This window comes from Aphelocoma coerulescens, unplaced genomic scaffold (assembly GCF_041296385.1).
Source record: "Aphelocoma coerulescens isolate FSJ_1873_10779 unplaced genomic scaffold, UR_Acoe_1.0 HiC_scaffold_126, whole genome shotgun sequence".
NCBI classification, from domain to species: domain Eukaryota; kingdom Metazoa; phylum Chordata; class Aves; order Passeriformes; family Corvidae; genus Aphelocoma; species Aphelocoma coerulescens.
The window spans coordinates 275785-298766 of NW_027183482.1; positions in this window are offsets into that span (position 1 = coordinate 275785).

Here is a 22982-nt window from a genome sequence, read left to right on the forward strand (position 1 = left end):
TCTGAGAAGGAAGGTTCGGTGCCGCAGCCTGTTGTGCACAATTTATATGCTGATAAGAGAAGGGGGTGCTTTTGGAACGTTTTCCTTCCTGACACTTCTGTCTCTGTGAGCTTTAGCTGCTTGGACTCAGGGATACCGAAGGTATGTGAAAGTGACTGGGATGCGAGAATCATGTTGCACAGGGAACAGGGAAGGTCAGCAAATGTTTCCTGTCCTGGCACATCTCTCAGTCTGAACTGCAGCTGCAGATGCTTCACTTCCGCCAAGGACTCTGCCACCTTGAGAGAAGGATGCGCTCTATGGAGTTGAGAAAGAAAGTGCGTCTCACTAGCTTCTTTCCTCTACTTCATAGACAGCAAAGGGGCTATGAAAGGCAGCACTGGCTTTTTGTTCTAGGACTTCTTCTTTACAAGCAGCTGCTGGATGTTTGGAAGGGGGTTTGGGATATGCAAAAATGAGAGGCTAAGATGGTAAGAGGGTAAGATGGAAGTCATCTGGCAAAAGCAGAGCTCACAAAAGGGCCAGCTGAGAAAGCTCTTGCTGCCTACAACTTCAACTGCACCCCTCAAAGCAGCAGCACACACGCTGCTCTCGGCACTTTCCTTCTCAGCTCTACGCACCATCCTAAGCCTTGCCTCTCCCACACTCAGGATCCAAAGACAACGGCACCAGGGACTGCTCACACACTAAAGGCACCAGGACAAAAGGCTCACCAGCTTGGCCTTTGCATTCCCGCTGACAGCTCCACAGCTTGAACCCAGAGAACTGCCTGCTGCCAACAGCCTTTCCAATCACTCTGAGCACCTCATGACAAGGAGTGTGGGGAATGAATCTCCAGCAGCCTCCTGCCCCAGGCTGTCCCCCGGGAGCAGCCCTGCTCCAGGCCGTGACTGCCACCTGCACAGCCAAAGGACCCAGAGCCGGTGTTACACACCACGGCTGTGCCTGGCACAGAGACACCAGTGGCCACACAAGTGGCCATGGCACTGTCCACACACAGTCCCTGCTGCTGCTCCCCCAGCCGCTGGCACCAACTCCCAGCCACCCACTCCTAAAGCCACGGGGCCCACTGGGACACTGCGGGGGCTCGTGGAAGCCAGCGGCCATTGTGACACAGCAGGGCTGCACAGAGCCCACGGTGCTTTGTGACCCGTGGCTCCCAGGAGAGCCTTTGTGATGCTGGGGAACTACAAGGAAGCCTGGCTCCTCTGTGACACCACCACAGAAGCTCAGGGGAGCCCTGGAGACCGTGCTGATGCTATTGAACCTGATGCAACCCTGCCTCCTCTGTGACACCACAGAAGCTCTTGGAGCCCTGGAGACCGTGGTGATGCTATGGAACCTGAGGCAACCCTGCCTCCTCTGTGACACCACAGAACCTCTGGGAGCCCTGGAGACCGTGCTGATGCTATGGAACCTGATGCAACCCTGCCTCCACTGTGACACCACAGAAGCTCACAGAGCCCTGGAGACCGTGCTGATGCTATGGAACCTGATGCAACCCTGCCTCCACTGTGACACCACAGAACCTCTGGGAGCTCTGCAGACCGTGGGGATGCTGGCGAAGCTGACGGAACCCTGGGCACCACAGTGACGCTATGGAACCTGGTGGAACCGAGGGGCCACAGTGACACTGTGGGGCCTTTTGGAAGCAACAGGACCCTGGTGGGAAGCCACGGGATGATTAATCCTGCACGAACCTGCTCCAGGTGGGCTCCTCTCTCCCGGCTTCCACAGGTGCTGCTAGGATCCCACTCCGGCACTGGCTTGGCACGGGCTCACGGCTTCCTTTGGCAATGGCTCTGCTCCAGGATGGCATGCTGCAGAGAATGCAGGTAGATTTTGTGCTCACTCCTGGCATGCAGCTGGACAATAAAGCCTGATCCAGCCCCCCCTCAGCATATGTCCGGCTCTGGCATTGGGGCGGGGCAACTTTGGGAGCAGCCCCAGCCCTGCTCCTGCTCCCGGCTGGGCACCCAGCTGCTGGGACACAGGTGTGTCCTGATGCCACCGTCTACTCCTTTGAGAAGGGGAGGACAGAGTGCATCAGGGAGTTTGGTGTGGCTTACATGCGGCAAGGAGAAGGTGCAGCCCCAAACTGGCTTTCACTTCTAGAACCTTTTGCTATTGCGGGAGCAGCTGCTGGAGCTTTTCAACCGAGCTGCAAGAGTGAAAAGTGTGATGGCATGTCTATCTGAGAAGGAAGGTTCGGTGCCGCAGCCTGTTGTGCACAATTTATATGCTGATAAGAGAAGGGGGTGCTTTTGCAACGTTTTCCTTCCTGACACTTCTGTCTCTGTGAGCTTTAGCTGCTTGGACTCAGGGATACCGAAGGTATGTGAAAGTGACTGGGATGCGAGAATCATGTTGCACAGGGAACAGGGAAGGTCAGCAAATGTTTCCTGTCCTGGCACATCTCTCAGTCTGAACTGCAGCTGCAGATGCTTCACTTCCGCCAAGGACTCTGCCACCTTGAGAGAAGGATGCGCTCTATGGAGTTGAGAAAGAAAGTGCGTCTCACTAGCTTCTTTCCTCTACTTCATAGACAGCAAAGGGGCTATGAAAGGCAGCACTGGCTTTTTGTTCTAGGACTTCTTCTTTACAAGCAGCTGCTGGATGTTTGGAAGGGGGTTTGGGATATGCAAAAATGAGAGGCTAAGATGGTAAGAGGGTAAGATGGAAGTCATCTGGCAAAAGCAGAGCTCACAAAAGGGCCAGCTGAGAAAGCTCTTGCTGCCTACAACTTCAACTGCACCCCTCAAAGCAGCAGCACACACGCTGCTCTCGGCACTTTCCTTCTCAGCTCTACGCACCATCCTAAGCCTTGCCTCTCCCACACTCAGGATCCAAAGACAACGGCACCAGGGACTGCTCACACACTAAAGGCACCAGGACAAAAGGCTCACCAGCTTGGCCTTTGCATTCCCGCTGACAGCTCCACAGCTTGAACCCAGAGAACTGCCTGCTGCCAACAGCCTTTCCAATCACTCTGAGCACCTCATGACAAGGAGTGTGGGGAATGAATCTCCAGCAGCCTCCTGCCCCAGGCTGTCCCCCGGGAGCAGCCCTGCTCCAGGCCGTGACTGCCACCTGCACAGCCAAAGGACCCAGAGCCGGTGTTACACAACCACGGCTGTGCCTGGCACAGAGACACCAGTGGCCACACAAGTGGCCATGGCACTGTCCACACACAGTCCCTGCTGCTGCTCCCCCAGCCGCTGGCACCAACTCCCAGCCACCCACTCCTAAAGCCACGGGGCCCACTGGGACACTGCGGGGGCTCGTGGAAGCCAGCGGCCATTGTGACACAGCGGGGCTGCACAGAGCCCACGGTGCTTTGTGACCCGTGGCTCCCAGGAGAGCCTTTGTGATGCTGGGGAACTACAAGGAAGCCTGGCTCCTCTGTGACACCACCACAGAAGCTCAGGGGAGCCCTGGAGACCGTGCTGATGCTATTGAACCTGATGCAACCCTGCCTCCTCTGTGACACCACAGAAGCTCTTGGAGCCCTGGAGACCGTGGTGATGCTATGGAACCTGATGCAACCCTGCCTCCTCTGTGACACCACAGAACCTCTGGGAGCCCTGGAGACCGTGCTGATGCTATGGAACCTGATGCAACCCTGCCTCCACTGTGACACCACAGAAGCTCAGGGAGCCCTGGAGACTGTGGTGATGCTATGGAACCTGATGCAACCCTGCCTCCACTGTGACACCACAGAACCTCTGGGAGCCCTGGAGACCGTGCTGATGCTATGGAACCTGATGCAACCCTGCCTCCACTGTGACACCACAGAAGCTCGGGGAGCTCTGCAGACCGTGGGGATGCTGGCGAAGCTGACGGAACCCTGGGCACCACAGTGACGCTATGGAACCTGGTGGAACCGAGGGGCCACAGTGACACTGTGGGGCCTTTTGGAAGCAACAGGACCCTGGTGGGAAGCCACGGGATGATTAATCCTGCACGAACCTGCTCCAGGTGGGCTCCTCTCTCCCGGCTTCCACAGGTGCTGCTAGGATCCCACTCCGGCACTGGCTTGGCACGGGCTCACGGCTTCCTTTGGCAATGGCTCTGCTCCAGGATGGCATGCTGCAGAGAATGCAGGTAGATTTTGTGCTCACTCCTGGCATGCAGCTGGACAATAAAGCCTGATCCAGCCCCCCCTCAGCATATGTCCGGCTCTGGCATTGGGGCGGGGCAACTTTGGGAGCAGCCCCAGCCCTGCTCCTGCTCCCGGCTGGGCACCCAGCTGCTGGGACACAGGTGTGTCCTGATGCCACCGTCTACTCCTTTGAGAAGGGGAGGACAGAGTGCATCAGGGAGTTTGGTGTGGCTTACATGCGGCAAGGAGAAGGTGCAGCCCCAAACTGGCTTTCACTTCTAGAACCTTTTGCTATTGCGGGAGCAGCTGCTGGAGCTTTTCAACCGAGCTGCAAGAGTGAAAAGTGTGATGGCATGTCTATCTGAGAAGGAAGGTTCGGTGCCGCAGCCTGTTGTGCACAATTTATATGCTGATAAGAGAAGGGGGTGCTTTTGGAACGTTTTCCTTCCTGACACTTCTGTCTCTGTGAGCTTTAGCTGCTTGGACTCAGGGATACCGAAGGTATGTGAAAGTGACTGGGATGCGAGAATCATGTTGCACAGGGAACAGGGAAGGTCAGCAAATGTTTCCTGTCCTGGCACATCTCTCAGTCTGAACTGCAGCTGCAGATGCTTCACTTCCGCCAAGGACTCTGCCACCTTGAGAGAAGGATGCGCTCTATGGAGTTGAGAAAGAAAGTGCGTCTCACTAGCTTCTTTCCTCTACTTCATAGACAGCAAAGGGGCTATGAAAGGCAGCACTGGCTTTTTGTTCTAGGACTTCTTCTTTACAAGCAGCTGCTGGATGTTTGGAAGGGGGTTTGGGATATGCAAAAATGAGAGGCTAAGATGGTAAGAGGGTAAGATGGAAGTCATCTGGCAAAAGCAGAGCTCACAAAAGGGCCAGCTGAGAAAGCTCTTGCTGCCTACAACTTCAACTGCACCCCTCAAAGCAGCAGCACACACGCTGCTCTCGGCACTTTCCTTCTCAGCTCTACGCACCATCCTAAGCCTTGCCTCTCCCACACTCAGGATCCAAAGACAACGGCACCAGGGACTGCTCACACACTAAAGGCACCAGGACAAAAGGCTCACCAGCTTGGCCTTTGCATTCCCGCTGACAGCTCCACAGCTTGAACCCAGAGAACTGCCTGCTGCCAACAGCCTTTCCAATCACTCTGAGCACCTCATGACAAGGAGTGTGGGGAATGAATCTCCAGCAGCCTCCTGCCCCAGGCTGTCCCCCGGGAGCAGCCCTGCTCCAGGCCGTGACTGCCACCTGCACAGCCAAAGGACCCAGAGCCGGTGTTACACACCACGGCTGTGCCTGGCACAGAGACACCAGTGGCCACACAAGTGGCCATGGCACTGTCCACACACAGTCCCTGCTGCTGCTCCCCCAGCCGCTGGCACCAACTCCCAGCCACCCACTCCTAAAGCCACGGGGCCCACTGGGACACTGCGGGGGCTCGTGGAAGCCAGCGGCCATTGTGACACAGCGGGGCTGCACAGAGCCCACGGTGCTTTGTGACCCGTGGCTCCCAGGAGAGCCTTTGTGATGCTGGGGAACTACAAGGAAGCCTGGCTCCTCTGTGACATCACCACTAAAGCTCAGGGGAGCCCTGGAGACCGTGGTGATGCTATGGAACCTGATGCAACCCTGCCTCCACTGTGACACCACAGAAGCTCAGGGACCTCTGCAGACTGTGGGGATGCTGGCGAAGCTGACGGAACCCTGGGCACCACAGTGACGCTATGGAACCTGGTGGAACCGAGGGGCCACAGTGACACTGTGGGGCCTTTTGGAAGCAACAGGACCCTGGTGGGAAGCCACGGGATGATTAATCCTGCACGAACCTGCTCCAGGTGGGCTCCTCTCTCCCGGCTTCCACAGGTGCTGCTAGGATCCCACTCCGGCACTGGCTTGGCACGGGCTCACGGCTTCCTTTGGCAATGGCTCTGCTCCAGGATGGCATGCTGCAGAGAATGCAGGTAGATTTTGTGCTCACTCCTGGCATGCAGCTGGACAATAAAGCCTGATCCAGCCCCCCCTCAGCATATGTCCGGCTCTGGCATTGGGGCGGGGCAACTTTGGGAGCAGCCCCAGCCCTGCTCCTGCTCCCGGCTGGGCACCCAGCTGCTGGGACACAGGTGTGTCCTGATGCCACCGTCTACTCCTTTGAGAAGGGGAGGACAGAGTGCATCAGGGAGTTTGGTGTGGCTTACATGCGGCAAGGAGAAGGTGCAGCCCCAAACTGGCTTTCACTTCTAGAACCTTTTGCTATTGCGGGAGCAGCTGCTGGAGCTTTTCAACCGAGCTGCAAGAGTGAAAAGTGTGATGGCATGTCTATCTGAGAAGGAAGGTTCGGTGCCGCAGCCTGTTGTGCACAATTTATATGCTGATAAGAGAAGGGGGTGCTTTTGGAACGTTTTCCTTCCTGACACTTCTGTCTCTGTGAGCTTTAGCTGCTTGGACTCAGGGATACCGAAGGTATGTGAAAGTGACTGGGATGCGAGAATCATGTTGCACAGGGAACAGGGAAGGTCAGCAAATGTTTCCTGTCCTGGCACATCTCTCAGTCTGAACTGCAGCTGCAGATGCTTCACTTCCGCCAAGGACTCTGCCACCTTGAGAGAAGGATGCGCTCTATGGAGTTGAGAAAGAAAGTGCGTCTCACTAGCTTCTTTCCTCTACTTCATAGACAGCAAAGGGGCTATGAAAGGCAGCACTGGCTTTTTGTTCTAGGACTTCTTCTTTACAAGCAGCTGCTGGATGTTTGGAAGGGGGTTTGGGATATGCAAAAATGAGAGGCTAAGATGGTAAGAGGGTAAGATGGAAGTCATCTGGCAAAAGCAGAGCTCACAAAAGGGCCAGCTGAGAAAGCTCTTGCTGCCTACAACTTCAACTGCACCCCTCAAAGCAGCAGCACACACGCTGCTCTCGGCACTTTCCTTCTCAGCTCTACGCACCATCCTAAGCCTTGCCTCTCCCACACTCAGGATCCAAAGACAACGGCACCAGGGACTGCTCACACACTAAAGGCACCAGGACAAAAGGCTCACCAGCTTGGCCTTTGCATTCCCGCTGACAGCTCCACAGCTTGAACCCAGAGAACTGCCTGCTGCCAACAGCCTTTCCAATCACTCTGAGCACCTCATGACAAGGAGTGTGGGGAATGAATCTCCAGCAGCCTCCTGCCCCAGGCTGTCCCCCGGGAGCAGCCCTGCTCCAGGCCGTGACTGCCACCTGCACAGCCAAAGGACCCAGAGCCGGTGTTACACACCACGGCTGTGCCTGGCACAGAGACACCAGTGGCCACACAAGTGGCCATGGCACTGTCCACACACAGTCCCTGCTGCTGCTCCCCCAGCCGCTGGCACCAACTCCCAGCCACCCACTCCTAAAGCCACGGGGCCCACTGGGACACTGCGGGGGCTCGTGGAAGCCAGCGGCCATTGTGACACAGCGGGGCTGCACAGAGCCCACGGTGCTTTGTGACCCGTGGCTCCCAGGAGAGCCTTTGTGATGCTGGGGAACTACAAGGAAGCCTGGCTCCTCTGTGACACCACCACAGAAGCTCAGGGGAGCCCTGGAGACCGTGCTGATGCTATTGAACCTGATGCAACCCTGCCTCCTCTGTGACACCACAGAAGCTCAGGGAGCCCTGGAGACTGTGGTGATGCTATGGAACCTGATGCAACCCTGCCTCCACTGTGACACCACAGAACCTCTGGGAGCCCTGGAGACCGTGCTGATGCTATGGAACCTGATGCAACCCTGCCTCCACTGTGACACCACAGAAGCTCGGGGACCTCTGCAGACCGTGGGGATGCTGGCGAAGCTGACGGAACCCTGGGCACCACAGTGACGCTATGGAACCTGGTGGAACCGAGGGGCCACAGTGACACTGTGGGGCCTTTTGGAAGCAACAGGACCCTGGTGGGAAGCCACGGGATGATTAATCCTGCACGAACCTGCTCCAGGTGGGCTCCTCTCTCCCGGCTTCCACAGGTGCTGCTAGGATCCCACTCCGGCACTGGCTTGGCACGGGCTCACGGCTTCCTTTGGCAATGGCTCTGCTCCAGGATGGCATGCTGCAGAGAATGCAGGTAGATTTTGTGCTCACTCCTGGCATGCAGCTGGACAATAAAGCCTGATCCAGCCCCCCCTCAGCATATGTCCGGCTCTGGCATTGGGGCGGGGCAACTTTGGGAGCAGCCCCAGCCCTGCTCCTGCTCCCGGCTGGGCACCCAGCTGCTGGGACACAGGTGTGTCCTGATGCCACCGTCTACTCCTTTGAGAAGGGGAGGACAGAGTGCATCAGGGAGTTTGGTGTGGCTTACATGCGGCAAGGAGAAGGTGCAGCCCCAAACTGGCTTTCACTTCTAGAACCTTTTGCTATTGCGGGAGCAGCTGCTGGAGCTTTTCAACCGAGCTGCAAGAGTGAAAAGTGTGATGGCATGTCTATCTGAGAAGGAAGGTTCGGTGCCGCAGCCTGTTGTGCACAATTTATATGCTGATAAGAGAAGGGGGTGCTTTTGGAACGTTTTCCTTCCTGACACTTCTGTCTCTGTGAGCTTTAGCTGCTTGGACTCAGGGATACCGAAGGTATGTGAAAGTGACTGGGATGCGAGAATCATGTTGCACAGGGAACAGGGAAGGTCAGCAAATGTTTCCTGTCCTGGCACATCTCTCAGTCTGAACTGCAGCTGCAGATGCTTCACTTCCGCCAAGGACTCTGCCACCTTGAGAGAAGGATGCGCTCTATGGAGTTGAGAAAGAAAGTGCGTCTCACTAGCTTCTTTCCTCTACTTCATAGACAGCAAAGGGGCTATGAAAGGCAGCACTGGCTTTTTGTTCTAGGACTTCTTCTTTACAAGCAGCTGCTGGATGTTTGGAAGGGGGTTTGGGATATGCAAAAATGAGAGGCTAAGATGGTAAGAGGGTAAGATGGAAGTCATCTGGCAAAAGCAGAGCTCACAAAAGGGCCAGCTGAGAAAGCTCTTGCTGCCTACAACTTCAACTGCACCCCTCAAAGCAGCAGCACACACGCTGCTCTCAGCACTTTCCTTCTCAGCTCTACGCACCATCCTAAGCCTTGCCTCTCCCACACTCAGGATCCAAAGACAACGGCACCAGGGACTGCTCACACACTAAAGGCACCAGGACAAAAGGCTCACCAGCTTGGCCTTTGCATTCCCGCTGACAGCTCCACAGCTTGAACCCAGAGAACTGCCTGCTGCCAACAGCCTTTCCAATCACTCTGAGCACCTCATGACAAGGAGTGTGGGGAATGAATCTCCAGCAGCCTCCTGCCCCAGGCTGTCCCCCGGGAGCAGCCCTGCTCCAGGCCGTGACTGCCACCTGCACAGCCAAAGGACCCAGAGCCGGTGTTACACACCACGGCTGTGCCTGGCACAGAGACACCAGTGGCCACACAAGTGGCCATGGCACTGTCCACACACAGTCCCTGCTGCTGCTCCCCCAGCCGCTGGCACCAACTCCCAGCCACCCACTCCTAAAGCCACGGGGCCCACTGGGACACTGCGGGGGCTCGTGGAAGCCAGCGGCCATTGTGACACAGCGGGGCTGCACAGAGCCCACGGTGCTTTGTGACCCGTGGCTCCCAGGAGAGCCTTTGTGATGCTGGGGAACTACAAGGAAGCCTGGCTCCTCTGTGACACCACCACAGAAGCTCAGGGGAGCCCTGGAGACCGTGCTGATGCTATTGAACCTGATGCAACCCTGCCTCCTCTGTGACACCACAGAAGCTCTTGGAGCCCTGGAGACCGTGGTGATGCTATGGAACCTGAGGCAACCCTGCCTCCTCTGTGACACCACAGAACCTCTGGGAGCCCTGGAGACCGTGCTGATGCTATGGAACCTGATGCAACCCTGCCTCCACTGTGACACCACAGAAGCTCAGGGAGCCCTGGAGACCGTGCTGATGCTATGGAACCTGATGCAACCCTGCCTCCACTGTGACACCACAGAACCTCTGGGAGCTCTGCAGACCGTGGGGATGCTGGCGAAGCTGACGGAACCCTGGGCACCACAGTGACGCTATGGAACCTGGTGGAACCGAGGGGCCACAGTGACACTGTGGGGCCTTTTGGAAGCAACAGGACCCTGGTGGGAAGCCACGGGATGATTAATCCTGCACGAACCTGCTCCAGGTGGGCTCCTCTCTCCCGGCTTCCACAGGTGCTGCTAGGATCCCACTCCGGCACTGGCTTGGCACGGGCTCACGGCTTCCTTTGGCAATGGCTCTGCTCCAGGATGGCATGCTGCAGAGAATGCAGGTAGATTTTGTGCTCACTCCTGGCATGCAGCTGGACAATAAAGCCTGATCCAGCCCCCCCTCAGCATATGTCCGGCTCTGGCATTGGGGCGGGGCAACTTTGGGAGCAGCCCCAGCCCTGCTCCTGCTCCCGGCTGGGCACCCAGCTGCTGGGACACAGGTGTGTCCTGATGCCACCGTCTACTCCTTTGAGAAGGGGAGGACAGAGTGCATCAGGGAGTTTGGTGTGGCTTACATGCGGCAAGGAGAAGGTGCAGCCCCAAACTGGCTTTCACTTCTAGAACCTTTTGCTATTGCGGGAGCAGCTGCTGGAGCTTTTCAACCGAGCTGCAAGAGTGAAAAGTGTGATGGCATGTCTATCTGAGAAGGAAGGTTCGGTGCCGCAGCCTGTTGTGCACAATTTATATGCTGATAAGAGAAGGGGGTGCTTTTGCAACGTTTTCCTTCCTGACACTTCTGTCTCTGTGAGCTTTAGCTGCTTGGACTCAGGGATACCGAAGGTATGTGAAAGTGACTGGGATGCGAGAATCATGTTGCACAGGGAACAGGGAAGGTCAGCAAATGTTTCCTGTCCTGGCACATCTCTCAGTCTGAACTGCAGCTGCAGATGCTTCACTTCCGCCAAGGACTCTGCCACCTTGAGAGAAGGATGCGCTCTATGGAGTTGAGAAAGAAAGTGCGTCTCACTAGCTTCTTTCCTCTACTTCATAGACAGCAAAGGGGCTATGAAAGGCAGCACTGGCTTTTTGTTCTAGGACTTCTTCTTTACAAGCAGCTGCTGGATGTTTGGAAGGGGGTTTGGGATATGCAAAAATGAGAGGCTAAGATGGTAAGAGGGTAAGATGGAAGTCATCTGGCAAAAGCAGAGCTCACAAAAGGGCCAGCTGAGAAAGCTCTTGCTGCCTACAACTTCAACTGCACCCCTCAAAGCAGCAGCACACACGCTGCTCTCGGCACTTTCCTTCTCAGCTCTACGCACCATCCTAAGCCTTGCCTCTCCCACACTCAGGATCCAAAGACAACGGCACCAGGGACTGCTCACACACTAAAGGCACCAGGACAAAAGGCTCACCAGCTTGGCCTTTGCATTCCCGCTGACAGCTCCACAGCTTGAACCCAGAGAACTGCCTGCTGCCAACAGCCTTTCCAATCACTCTGAGCACCTCATGACAAGGAGTGTGGGGAATGAATCTCCAGCAGCCTCCTGCCCCAGGCTGTCCCCCGGGAGCAGCCCTGCTCCAGGCCGTGACTGCCACCTGCACAGCCAAAGGACCCAGAGCCGGTGTTACACACCACGGCTGTGCCTGGCACAGAGACACCAGTGGCCACACAAGTGGCCATGGCACTGTCCACACACAGTCCCTGCTGCTGCTCCCCCAGCCGCTGGCACCAACTCCCAGCCACCCACTCCTAAAGCCACGGGGCCCACTGGGACACTGCGGGGGCTCGTGGAAGCCAGCGGCCATTGTGACACAGCGGGGCTGCACAGAGCCCACGGTGCTTTGTGACTCGTGGCTCCCAGGAGAGCCTTTGTGATGCTGGGGAACTACAAGGAAGCCTGGCTCCTCTGTGACACCACCACAGAAGCTCAGGGGAGCCCTGGAGACCGTGCTGATGCTATTGAACCTGATGCAACCCTGCCTCCTCTGTGACACCACAGAAGCTCTTGGAGCCCTGGAGACCGTGGTGATGCTATGGAACCTGATGCAACCCTGCCTCCTCTGTGACACCACAGAACCTCTGGGAGCCCTGGAGACCGTGCTGATGCTATGGAACCTGATGCAACCCTGCCTCCACTGTGACACCACAGAAGCTCAGGGAGCCCTGGAGACTGTGGTGATGCTATGGAACCTGATGCAACCCTGCCTCCACTGTGACACCACAGAACCTCTGGGAGCCCTGGAGACCGTGCTGATGCTATGGAACCTGATGCAACCCTGCCTCCACTGTGACACCACAGAAGCTCGGGGACCTCTGCAGACCGTGGGGATGCTGGCGAAGCTGACGGAACCCTGGGCACCACAGTGACGCTATGGAACCTGGTGGAACCGAGGGGCCACAGTGACACTGTGGGGCCTTTTGGAAGCAACAGGACCCTGGTGGGAAGCCACGGGATGATTAATCCTGCACGAACCTGCTCCAGGTGGGCTCCTCTCTCCCGGCTTCCACAGGTGCTGCTAGGATCCCACTCCGGCACTGGCTTGGCACGGGCTCACGGCTTCCTTTGGCAATGGCTCTGCTCCAGGATGGCATGCTGCAGAGAATGCAGGTAGATTTTGTGCTCAATCCTGGCATGCAGCTGGACAATAAAGCCTGATCCAGCCCCCCCTCAGCATATGTCCGGCTCTGGCATTGGGGCGGGGCAACTTTGGGAGCAGCCCCAGCCCTGCTCCTGCTCCCGGCTGGGCACCCAGCTGCTGGGACACAGGTGTGTCCTGATGCCACCGTCTACTCCTTTGAGAAGGGGAGGACAGAGTGCATCAGGGAGTTTGGTGTGGCTTACATGCGGCAAGGAGAAGGTGCAGCCCCAAACTGGCTTTCACTTCTAGAACCTTTTGCTATTGCGGGAGCAGCTGCTGGAGCTTTTCAACCGAGCTGCAAGAGTGAAAAGTGTGATGGCATGTCTATCTGAGAAGGAAGGTTCGGTGCCGCAGCCTGTTGTGCACAATTTATATGCTGATAAGAGAAGGGGGTGCTTTTGCAACGTTTTCCTTCCTGACACTTCTGTCTCTGTGAGCTTTAGCTGCTTGGACTCAGGGATACCGAAGGTATGTGAAAGTGACTGGGATGCGAGAATCATGTTGCACAGGGAACAGGGAAGGTCAGCAAATGTTTCCTGTCCTGGCACATCTCTCAGTCTGAACTGCAGCTGCAGATGCTTCACTTCCGCCAAGGACTCTGCCACCTTGAGAGAAGGATGCGCTCTATGGAGTTGAGAAAGAAAGTGCGTCTCACTAGCTTCTTTCCTCTACTTCATAGACAGCAAAGGGGCTATGAAAGGCAGCACTGGCTTTTTGTTCTAGGACTTCTTCTTTACAAGCAGCTGCTGGATGTTTGGAAGGGGGTTTGGGATATGCAAAAATGAGAGGCTAAGATGGTAAGAGGGTAAGATGGAAGTCATCTGGCAAAAGCAGAGCTCACAAAAGGGCCAGCTGAGAAAGCTCTTGCTGCCTACAACTTCAACTGCACCCCTCAAAGCAGCAGCACACACGCTGCTCTCGGCACTTTCCTTCTCAGCTCTACGCACCATCCTAAGCCTTGCCTCTCCCACACTCAGGATCCAAAGACAACGGCACCAGGGACTGCTCACACACTAAAGGCACCAGGACAAAAGGCTCACCAGCTTGGCCTTTGCATTCCCGCTGACAGCTCCACAGCTTGAACCCAGAGAACTGCCTGCTGCCAACAGCCTTTCCAATCACTCTGAGCACCTCATGACAAGGAGTGTGGGGAATGAATCTCCAGCAGCCTCCTGCCCCAGGCTGTCCCCCGGGAGCAGCCCTGCTCCAGGCCGTGACTGCCACCTGCACAGCCAAAGGACCCAGAGCCGGTGTTACACACCACGGCTGTGCCTGGCACAGAGACACCAGTGGCCACACAAGTGGCCATGGCACTGTCCACACACAGTCCCTGCTGCTGCTCCCCCAGCCGCTGGCACCAACTCCCAGCCACCCACTCCTAAAGCCACGGGGCCCACTGGGACACTGCGGGGGCTCGTGGAAGCCAGCGGCCATTGTGACACAGCGGGGCTGCACAGAGCCCACGGTGCTTTGTGACTCGTGGCTCCCAGGAGAGCCTTTGTGATGCTGGGGAACTACAAGGAAGCCTGGCTCCTCTGTGACACCACCACAGAAGCTCAGGGGAGCCCTGGAGACCGTGCTGATGCTATTGAACCTGATGCAACCCTGCCTCCTCTGTGACACCACAGAAGCTCTTGGAGCCCTGGAGACCGTGGTGATGCTATGGAACCTGATGCAACCCTGCCTCCTCTGTGACACCACAGAACCTCTGGGAGCCCTGGAGACCGTGGTGATGCTATGGAACCTGATGCAACCCTGCCTCCACTGTGACACCACAGAAGCTCAGGGAGCCCTGGAGACTGTGGTGATGCTATGGAACCTGATGCAACCCTGCCTCCACTGTGACACCACAGAACCTCTGGGAGCCCTGGAGACCGTGCTGATGCTATGGAACCTGATGCAACCCTGCCTCCACTGTGACACCACAGAAGCTCGGGGAGCTCTGCAGACCGTGGGGATGCTGGCGAAGCTGACGGAACCCTGGGCACCACAGTGACGCTATGGAACCTGGTGGAACCGAGGGGCCACAGTGACACTGTGGGGCCTTTTGGAAGCAACAGGACCCTGGTGGGAAGCCACGGGATGATTAATCCTGCACGAACCTGCTCCAGGTGGGCTCCTCTCTCCCGGCTTCCACAGGTGCTGCTAGGATCCCACTCCGGCACTGGCTTGGCACGGGCTCACGGCTTCCTTTGGCAATGGCTCTGCTCCAGGATGGCATGCTGCAGAGAATGCAGGTAGATTTTGTGCTCACTCCTGGCATGCAGCTGGACAATAAAGCCTGATCCAGCCCCCCCTCAGCATATGTCCGGCTCTGGCATTGGGGCGGGGCAACTTTGGGAGCAGCCCCAGCCCTGCTCCTGCTCCCGGCTGGGCACCCAGCTGCTGGGACACAGGTGTGTCCTGATGCCACCGTCTACTCCTTTGAGAAGGGGAGGACAGAGTGCATCAGGGAGTTTGGTGTGGCTTACATGCGGCAAGGAGAAGGTGCAGCCCCAAACTGGCTTTCACTTCTAGAACCTTTTGCTATTGCGGGAGCAGCTGCTGGAGCTTTTCAACCGAGCTGCAAGAGTGAAAAGTGTGATGGCATGTCTATCTGAGAAGGAAGGTTCGGTGCCGCAGCCTGTTGTGCACAATTTATATGCTGATAAGAGAAGGGGGTGCTTTTGCAACGTTTTCCTTCCTGACACTTCTGTCTCTGTGAGCTTTAGCTGCTTGGACTCAGGGATACCGAAGGTATGTGAAAGTGACTGGGATGCGAGAATCATGTTGCACAGGGAACAGGGAAGGTCAGCAAATGTTTCCTGTCCTGGCACATCTCTCAGTCTGAACTGCAGCTGCAGATGCTTCACTTCCGCCAAGGACTCTGCCACCTTGAGAGAAGGATGCGCTCTATGGAGTTGAGAAAGAAAGTGCGTCTCACTAGCTTCTTTCCTCTACTTCATAGACAGCAAAGGGGCTATGAAAGGCAGCACTGGCTTTTTGTTCTAGGACTTCTTCTTTACAAGCAGCTGCTGGATGTTTGGAAGGGGGTTTGGGATATGCAAAAATGAGAGGCTAAGATGGTAAGAGGGTAAGATGGAAGTCATCTGGCAAAAGCAGAGCTCACAAAAGGGCCAGCTGAGAAAGCTCTTGCTGCCTACAACTTCAACTGCACCCCTCAAAGCAGCAGCACACACGCTGCTCTCGGCACTTTCCTTCTCAGCTCTACGCACCATCCTAAGCCTTGCCTCTCCCACACTCAGGATCCAAAGACAACGGCACCAGGGACTGCTCACACACTAAAGGCACCAGGACAAAAGGCTCACCAGCTTGGCCTTTGCATTCCCGCTGACAGCTCCACAGCTTGAACCCAGAGAACTGCCTGCTGCCAACAGCCTTTCCAATCACTCTGAGCACCTCATGACAAGGAGTGTGGGGAATGAATCTCCAGCAGCCTCCTGCCCCAGGCTGTCCCCCGGGAGCAGCCCTGCTCCAGGCCGTGACTGCCACCTGCACAGCCAAAGGACCCAGAGCCGGTGTTACACACCACGGCTGTGCCTGGCACAGAGACACCAGTGGCCACACAAGTGGCCATGGCACTGTCCACACACAGTCCCTGCTGCTGCTCCCCCAGCCGCTGGCACCAACTCCCAGCCACCCACTCCTAAAGCCACGGGGCCCACTGGGACACTGCGGGGGCTCGTGGAAGCCAGCGGCCATTGTGACACAGCGGGGCTGCACAGAGCCCACGGTGCTTTGTGACTCGTGGCTCCCAGGAGAGCCTTTGTGATGCTGGGGAACTACAAGGAAGCCTGGCTCCTCTGTGACACCACCACAGAAGCTCAGGGGAGCCCTGGAGACCGTGCTGATGCTATTGAACCTGATGCAACCCTGCCTCCTCTGTGACACCACAGAAGCTCTTGGAGCCCTGGAGACCGTGCTGATGCTATGGAACCTGATGCAACCCTGCCTCCTCTGTGACACCACAGAACCTCTGGGAGCCCTGGAGACCGTGCTGATGCTATGGAACCTGATGCAACCCTGCCTCCACTGTGACACCACAGAAGCTCAGGGAGCCCTGGAGACTGTGGTGATGCTATGGAACCTGATGCAACCCTGCCTCCACTGTGACACCACAGAACCTCTGGGAGCCCTGGAGACCGTGCTGATGCTATGGAACCTGATGCAACCCTGCCTCCACTGTGACACCACAGAAGCTCGGGGAGCTCTGCAGACCGTGGGGATGCTGGCGAAGCTGACGGAACCCTGGGCACCACAGTGACGCTATGGAACCTGGTGGAACCGAGGGGCCACAGTGACACTGTGGGGCCTTTTGGAAGCAACAGGACCCTGGTGGGAAGCCACGGGATGATTAATCCTGCACAAACCTGCTCCAGGTGGGCTCCTCTCTCCCGGCTTCCACAGGTGCTGCTAGGATCCCACTCCGGCACTGGCTTGGCACGGGCTCACGGCTTCCTTTGGCAATGGCTCTGCTCCAGGATGGCATGCTGCAGAGAATGCAGGTAGATTTTGTGCTCACTCCTGGCATGCAGCTGGACAATAAAGCCTGATCCAGCCCCCCCTCAGCATATGTCCGGCTCTGGCATTGGGGCGGGGCAACTTTGGGAGCAGCCCCAGCCCTGCTCCTGCTCCCGGCTGGGCACCCAGCTGCTGGGACACAGGTGTGTCCTGATGCCACCGTCTACTCCTTTGAGAAGGGGAGGACAGAGTGCATCAGGGAGTTTGGTGTGGCTTACATGCGGCAAGAAGGTGCAGCCCCAAACTGGCTTTCACTTCTAGAACCTTTTGCTATTGCGGGAGCAGCTGCTGGAGCTTTTCAACCGAGCTGCAAGAGTGAAAAGTGTGATGGCATGTCTATCTGAGAAGGAAGGTTCGGTGCCGCAGCCTGTTGTGCACAATTTATATGCTGATAAGAGAAGGGGGTGCTTTTGGAACGTTTTCCTTCCTGACACTTCTGTCTCTGTGAGCTTTAGCTGCTTGGACTCAGGGATACCGAAGGTATGTGAAAGTGACTGGGATGCGAGAATCATGTTGCACAGGGAACAGGGAAGGTCAGCAAATGTTTCCTGTCCTGGCACATCTCTCAGTCTGAACTGCAGCTGCAGATGCTTCACTTCCGCCAAGGACTCTGCCACCTTGAGAGAAGGATGCGCTCTATGGAGTTGAGAAAGAAAGTGCGTCTCACTAGCTTCTTTCCTCTACTTCATAGACAGCAAAGGGGCTATGAAAGGCAGCACTGGCTTTTTGTTCTAGGACTTCTTCTTTACAAGCAGCTGCTGGATGTTTGGAAGGGGGTTTGGGATATGCAAAAATGAGAGGCTAAGATGGTAAGAGGGTAAGATGGAAGTCATCTGGCAAAAGCAGAGCTCACAAAAGGGCCAGCTGAGAAAGCTCTTGCTGCCTACAACTTCAACTGCACCCCTCAAAGCAGCAGCACACACGCTGCTCTCGGCACTTTCCTTCTCAGCTCTACGCACCATCCTAAGCCTTGCCTCTCCCACACTCAGGATCCAAAGACAACGGCACCAGGGACTGCTCACACACTAAAGGCACCAGGACAAAAGGCTCACCAGCTTGGCCTTTGCATTCCCGCTGACAGCTCCACAGCTTGAACCCAGAGAACTGCCTGCTGCCAACAGCCTTTCCAATCACTCTGAGCACCTCATGACAAGGAGTGTGGGGAATGAATCTCCAGCAGCCTCCTGCCCCAGGCTGTCCCCCGGGAGCAGCCCTGCTCCAGGCCGTGACTGCCACCTGCACAGCCAAAGGACCCAGAGCCGGTGTTACACAACCACGGCTGTGCCTGGCACAGAGACACCAGTGGCCACACAAGTGGCCATGGCACTGTCCACACACAGTCCCTGCTGCTGCTCCCCCAGCCGCTGGCACCAACTCCCAGCCACCCACTCCTAAAGCCACGGGGCCCACTGGGACACTGCGGGGGCTCGTGGAAGCCAGCGGCCATTGTGACACAGCGGGGCTGCACAGAGCCCACGGTGCTTTGTGACCCGTGGCTCCCAGGAGAGCCTTTGTGATGCTGGGGAACTACAAGGAAGCCTGGCTCCTCTGTGACACCACCACAGAAGCTCAGGGGAGCCCTGGAGACCGTGCTGATGCTATTGAACCTGATGCAACCCTGCCTCCTCTGTGACACCACAGAAGCTCTTGGAGCCCTGGAGACCGTGGTGATGCTATGGAACCTGATGCAACCCTGCCTCCTCTGTGACACCACAGAACCTCTGGGAGCCCTGGAGACCGTGCTGATGCTATGGAACCTGATGCAACCCTGCCTCCACTGTGACACCACAGAAGCTCAGGGAGCCCTGGAGACTGTGGTGATGCTATGGAACCTGATGCAACCCTGCCTCCACTGTGACACCACAGAACCTCTGGGAGCCCTGGAGACCGTGCTGATGCTATGGAACCTGATGCAACCCTGCCTCCACTGTGACACCACAGAAGCTCGGGGAGCTCTGCAGACCGTGGGGATGCTGGCGAAGCTGACGGAACCCTGGGCACCACAGTGACGCTATGGAACTTGGTGGAACCGAGGGGCCACAGTGACACTGTGGGGCCTTTTGGAAGCAACAGGACCCTGGTGGGAAGCCACGGGATGATTAATCCTGCACGAACCTGCTCCAGGTGGGCTCCTCTCTCCCGGCTTCCACAGGTGCTGCTAGGATCCCACTCCGGCACTGGCTTGGCACGGGCTCACGGCTTCCTTTGGCAATGGCTCTGCTCCAGGATGGCATGCTGCAGAGAATGCAGGTAGATTTTGTGCTCACTCCTGGCATGCAGCTGGACAATAAAGCCTGATCCAGCCCCCCCTCAGCATATGTCTGGCTCTGGCATTGGGGCGGGGCAACTTTGGGAGCAGCCCCAGCCCTGCTCCTGCTCCCGGCTGGGCACCCAGCTGCTGGGACACAGGTGTGTCCTGATGCCACCGTCTACTCCTTTGAGAAGGGGAGGACAGAGTGCATCAGGGAGTTTGGTGTGGCTTACATGCGGCAAGGAGAAGGTGCAGCCCCAAACTGGCTTTCACTTCTAGAACCTTTTGCTATTGCGGGAGCAGCTGCTGGAGCTTTTCAACCGAGCTGCAAGAGTGAAAAGTGTGATGGCATGTCTATCTGAGAAGGAAGGTTCGGTGCCGCAGCCTGTTGTGCACAATTTATATGCTGATAAGAGAAGGGGGTGCTTTTGCAACGTTTTCCTTCCTGACACTTCTGTCTCTGTGAGCTTTAGCTGCTTGGACTCAGGGATACCGAAGGTATGTGAAAGTGACTGGGATGCGAGAATCATGTTGCACAGGGAACAGGGAAGGTCAGCAAATGTTTCCTGTCCTGGCACATCTCTCAGTCTGAACTGCAGCTGCAGATGCTTCACTTCCGCCAAGGACTCTGCCACCTTGAGAGAAGGATGCGCTCTATGGAGTTGAGAAAGAAAGTGCGTCTCACTAGCTTCTTTCCTCTACTTCATAGACAGCAAAGGGGCTATGAAAGGCAGCACTGGCTTTTTGTTCTAGGACTTCTTCTTTACAAGCAGCTGCTGGATGTTTGGAAGGGGGTTTGGGATATGCAAAAATGAGAGGCTAAGATGGTAAGAGGGTAAGATGGAAGTCATCTGGCAAAAGCAGAGCTCACAAAAGGGCCAGCTGAGAAAGCTCTTGCTGCCTACAACTTCAACTGCACCCCTCAAAGCAGCAGCACACACGCTGCTCTCGGCACTTTCCTTCTCAGCTCTACGCACCATCCTAAGCCTTGCCTCTCCCACACTCAGGATCCAAAGACAACGGCACCAGGGACTGCTCACACACTAAAGGCACCAGGACAAAAGGCTCACCAGCTTGGCCTTTGCATTCCCGCTGACAGCTCCACAGCTTGAACCCAGAGAACTGCCTGCTGCCAACAGCCTTTCCAATCACTCTGAGCACCTCATGACAAGGAGTGTGGGGAATGAATCTCCAGCAGCCTCCTGCCCCAGGCTGTCCCCCGGGAGCAGCCCTGCTCCAGGCCGTGACTGCCACCTGCACAGCCAAAGGACCCAGAGCCGGTGTTACACACCACGGCTGTGCCTGGCACAGAGACACCAGTGGCCACACAAGTGGCCATGGCACTGTCCACACACAGTCCCTGCTGCTGCTCCCCCAGCCGCTGGCACCAACTCCCAGCCACCCACTCCTAAAGCCACGGGGCCCACTGGGACACTGCGGGGGCTCGTGGAAGCCAGCGGCCATTGTGACACAGCGGGGCTGCACAGAGCCCACGGTGCTTTGTGACTCGTGGCTCCCAGGAGAGCCTTTGTGATGCTGGGGAACTACAAGGAAGCCTGGCTCCTCTGTGACACCACCACAGAAGCTCAGGGGAGCCCTGGAGACCGTGCTGATGCTATTGAACCTGATGCAACCCTGCCTCCTCTGTGACACCACAGAAGCTCTTGGAGCCCTGGAGACCGTGGTGATGCTATGGAACCTGATGCAACCCTGCCTCCTCTGTGACACCACAGAACCTCTGGGAGCCCTGGAGACCGTGGTGATGCTATGGAACCTGATGCAACCCTGCCTCCACTGTGACACCACAGAAGCTCAGGGAGCCCTGGAGACTGTGGTGATGCTATGGAACCTGATGCAACCCTGCCTCCACTGTGACACCACAGAACCTCTGGGAGCCCTGGAGACCGTGCTGATGCTATGGAACCTGATGCAACCCTGCCTCCACTGTGACACCACAGAAGCTCGGGGAGCTCTGCAGACCGTGGGGATGCTGGCGAAGCTGACGGAACCCTGGGCACCACAGTGACGCTATGGAACCTGGTGGAACCGAGGGGCCACAGTGACACTGTGGGGCCTTTTGGAAGCAACAGGACCCTGGTGGGAAGCCACGGGATGATTAATCCTGCACGAACCTGCTCCAGGTGGGCTCCTCTCTCCCGGCTTCCACAGGTGCTGCTAGGATCCCACTCCGGCACTGGCTTGGCACGGGCTCACGGCTTCCTTTGGCAATGGCTCTGCTCCAGGATGGCATGCTGCAGAGAATGCAGGTAGATTTTGTGCTCACTCCTGGCATGCAGCTGGACAATAAAGCCTGATCCAGCCCCCCCTCAGCATATGTCCGGCTCTGGCATTGGGGCGGGGCAACTTTGGGAGCAGCCCCAGCCCTGCTCCTGCTCCCGGCTGGGCACCCAGCTGCTGGGACACAGGTGTGTCCTGATGCCACCGTCTACTCCTTTGAGAAGGGGAGGACAGAGTGCATCAGGGAGTTTGGTGTGGCTTACATGCGGCAAGGAGAAGGTGCAGCCCCAAACTGGCTTTCACTTCTAGAACCTTTTGCTATTGCGGGAGCAGCTGCTGGAGCTTTTCAACCGAGCTGCAAGAGTGAAAAGTGTGATGGCATGTCTATCTGAGAAGGAAGGTTCGGTGCCGCAGCCTGTTGTGCACAATTTATATGCTGATAAGAGAAGGGGGTGCTTTTGCAACGTTTTCCTTCCTGACACTTCTGTCTCTGTGAGCTTTAGCTGCTTGGACTCAGGGATACCGAAGGTATGTGAAAGTGACTGGGATGCGAGAATCATGTTGCACAGGGAACAGGGAAGGTCAGCAAATGTTTCCTGTCCTGGCACATCTCTCAGTCTGAACTGCAGCTGCAGATGCTTCACTTCCGCCAAGGACTCTGCCACCTTGAGAGAAGGATGCGCTCTATGGAGTTGAGAAAGAAAGTGCGTCTCACTAGCTTCTTTCCTCTACTTCATAGACAGCAAAGGGGCTATGAAAGGCAGCACTGGCTTTTTGTTCTAGGACTTCTTCTTTACAAGCAGCTGCTGGATGTTTGGAAGGGGGTTTGGGATATGCAAAAATGAGAGGCTAAGATGGTAAGAGGGTAAGATGGAAGTCATCTGGCAAAAGCAGAGCTCACAAAAGGGCCAGCTGAGAAAGCTCTTGCTGCCTACAACTTCAACTGCACCCCTCAAAGCAGCAGCACACACGCTGCTCTCGGCACTTTCCTTCTCAGCTCTACGCACCATCCTAAGCCTTGCCTCTCCCACACTCAGGATCCAAAGACAACGGCACCAGGGACTGCTCACACACTAAAGGCACCAGGACAAAAGGCTCACCAGCTTGGCCTTTGCATTCCCGCTGACAGCTCCACAGCTTGAACCCAGAGAACTGCCTGCTGCCAACAGCCTTTCCAATCACTCTGAGCACCTCATGACAAGGAGTGTGGGGAATGAATCTCCAGCAGCCTCCTGCCCCAGGCTGTCCCCCGGGAGCAGCCCTGCTCCAGGCCGTGACTGCCACCTGCAC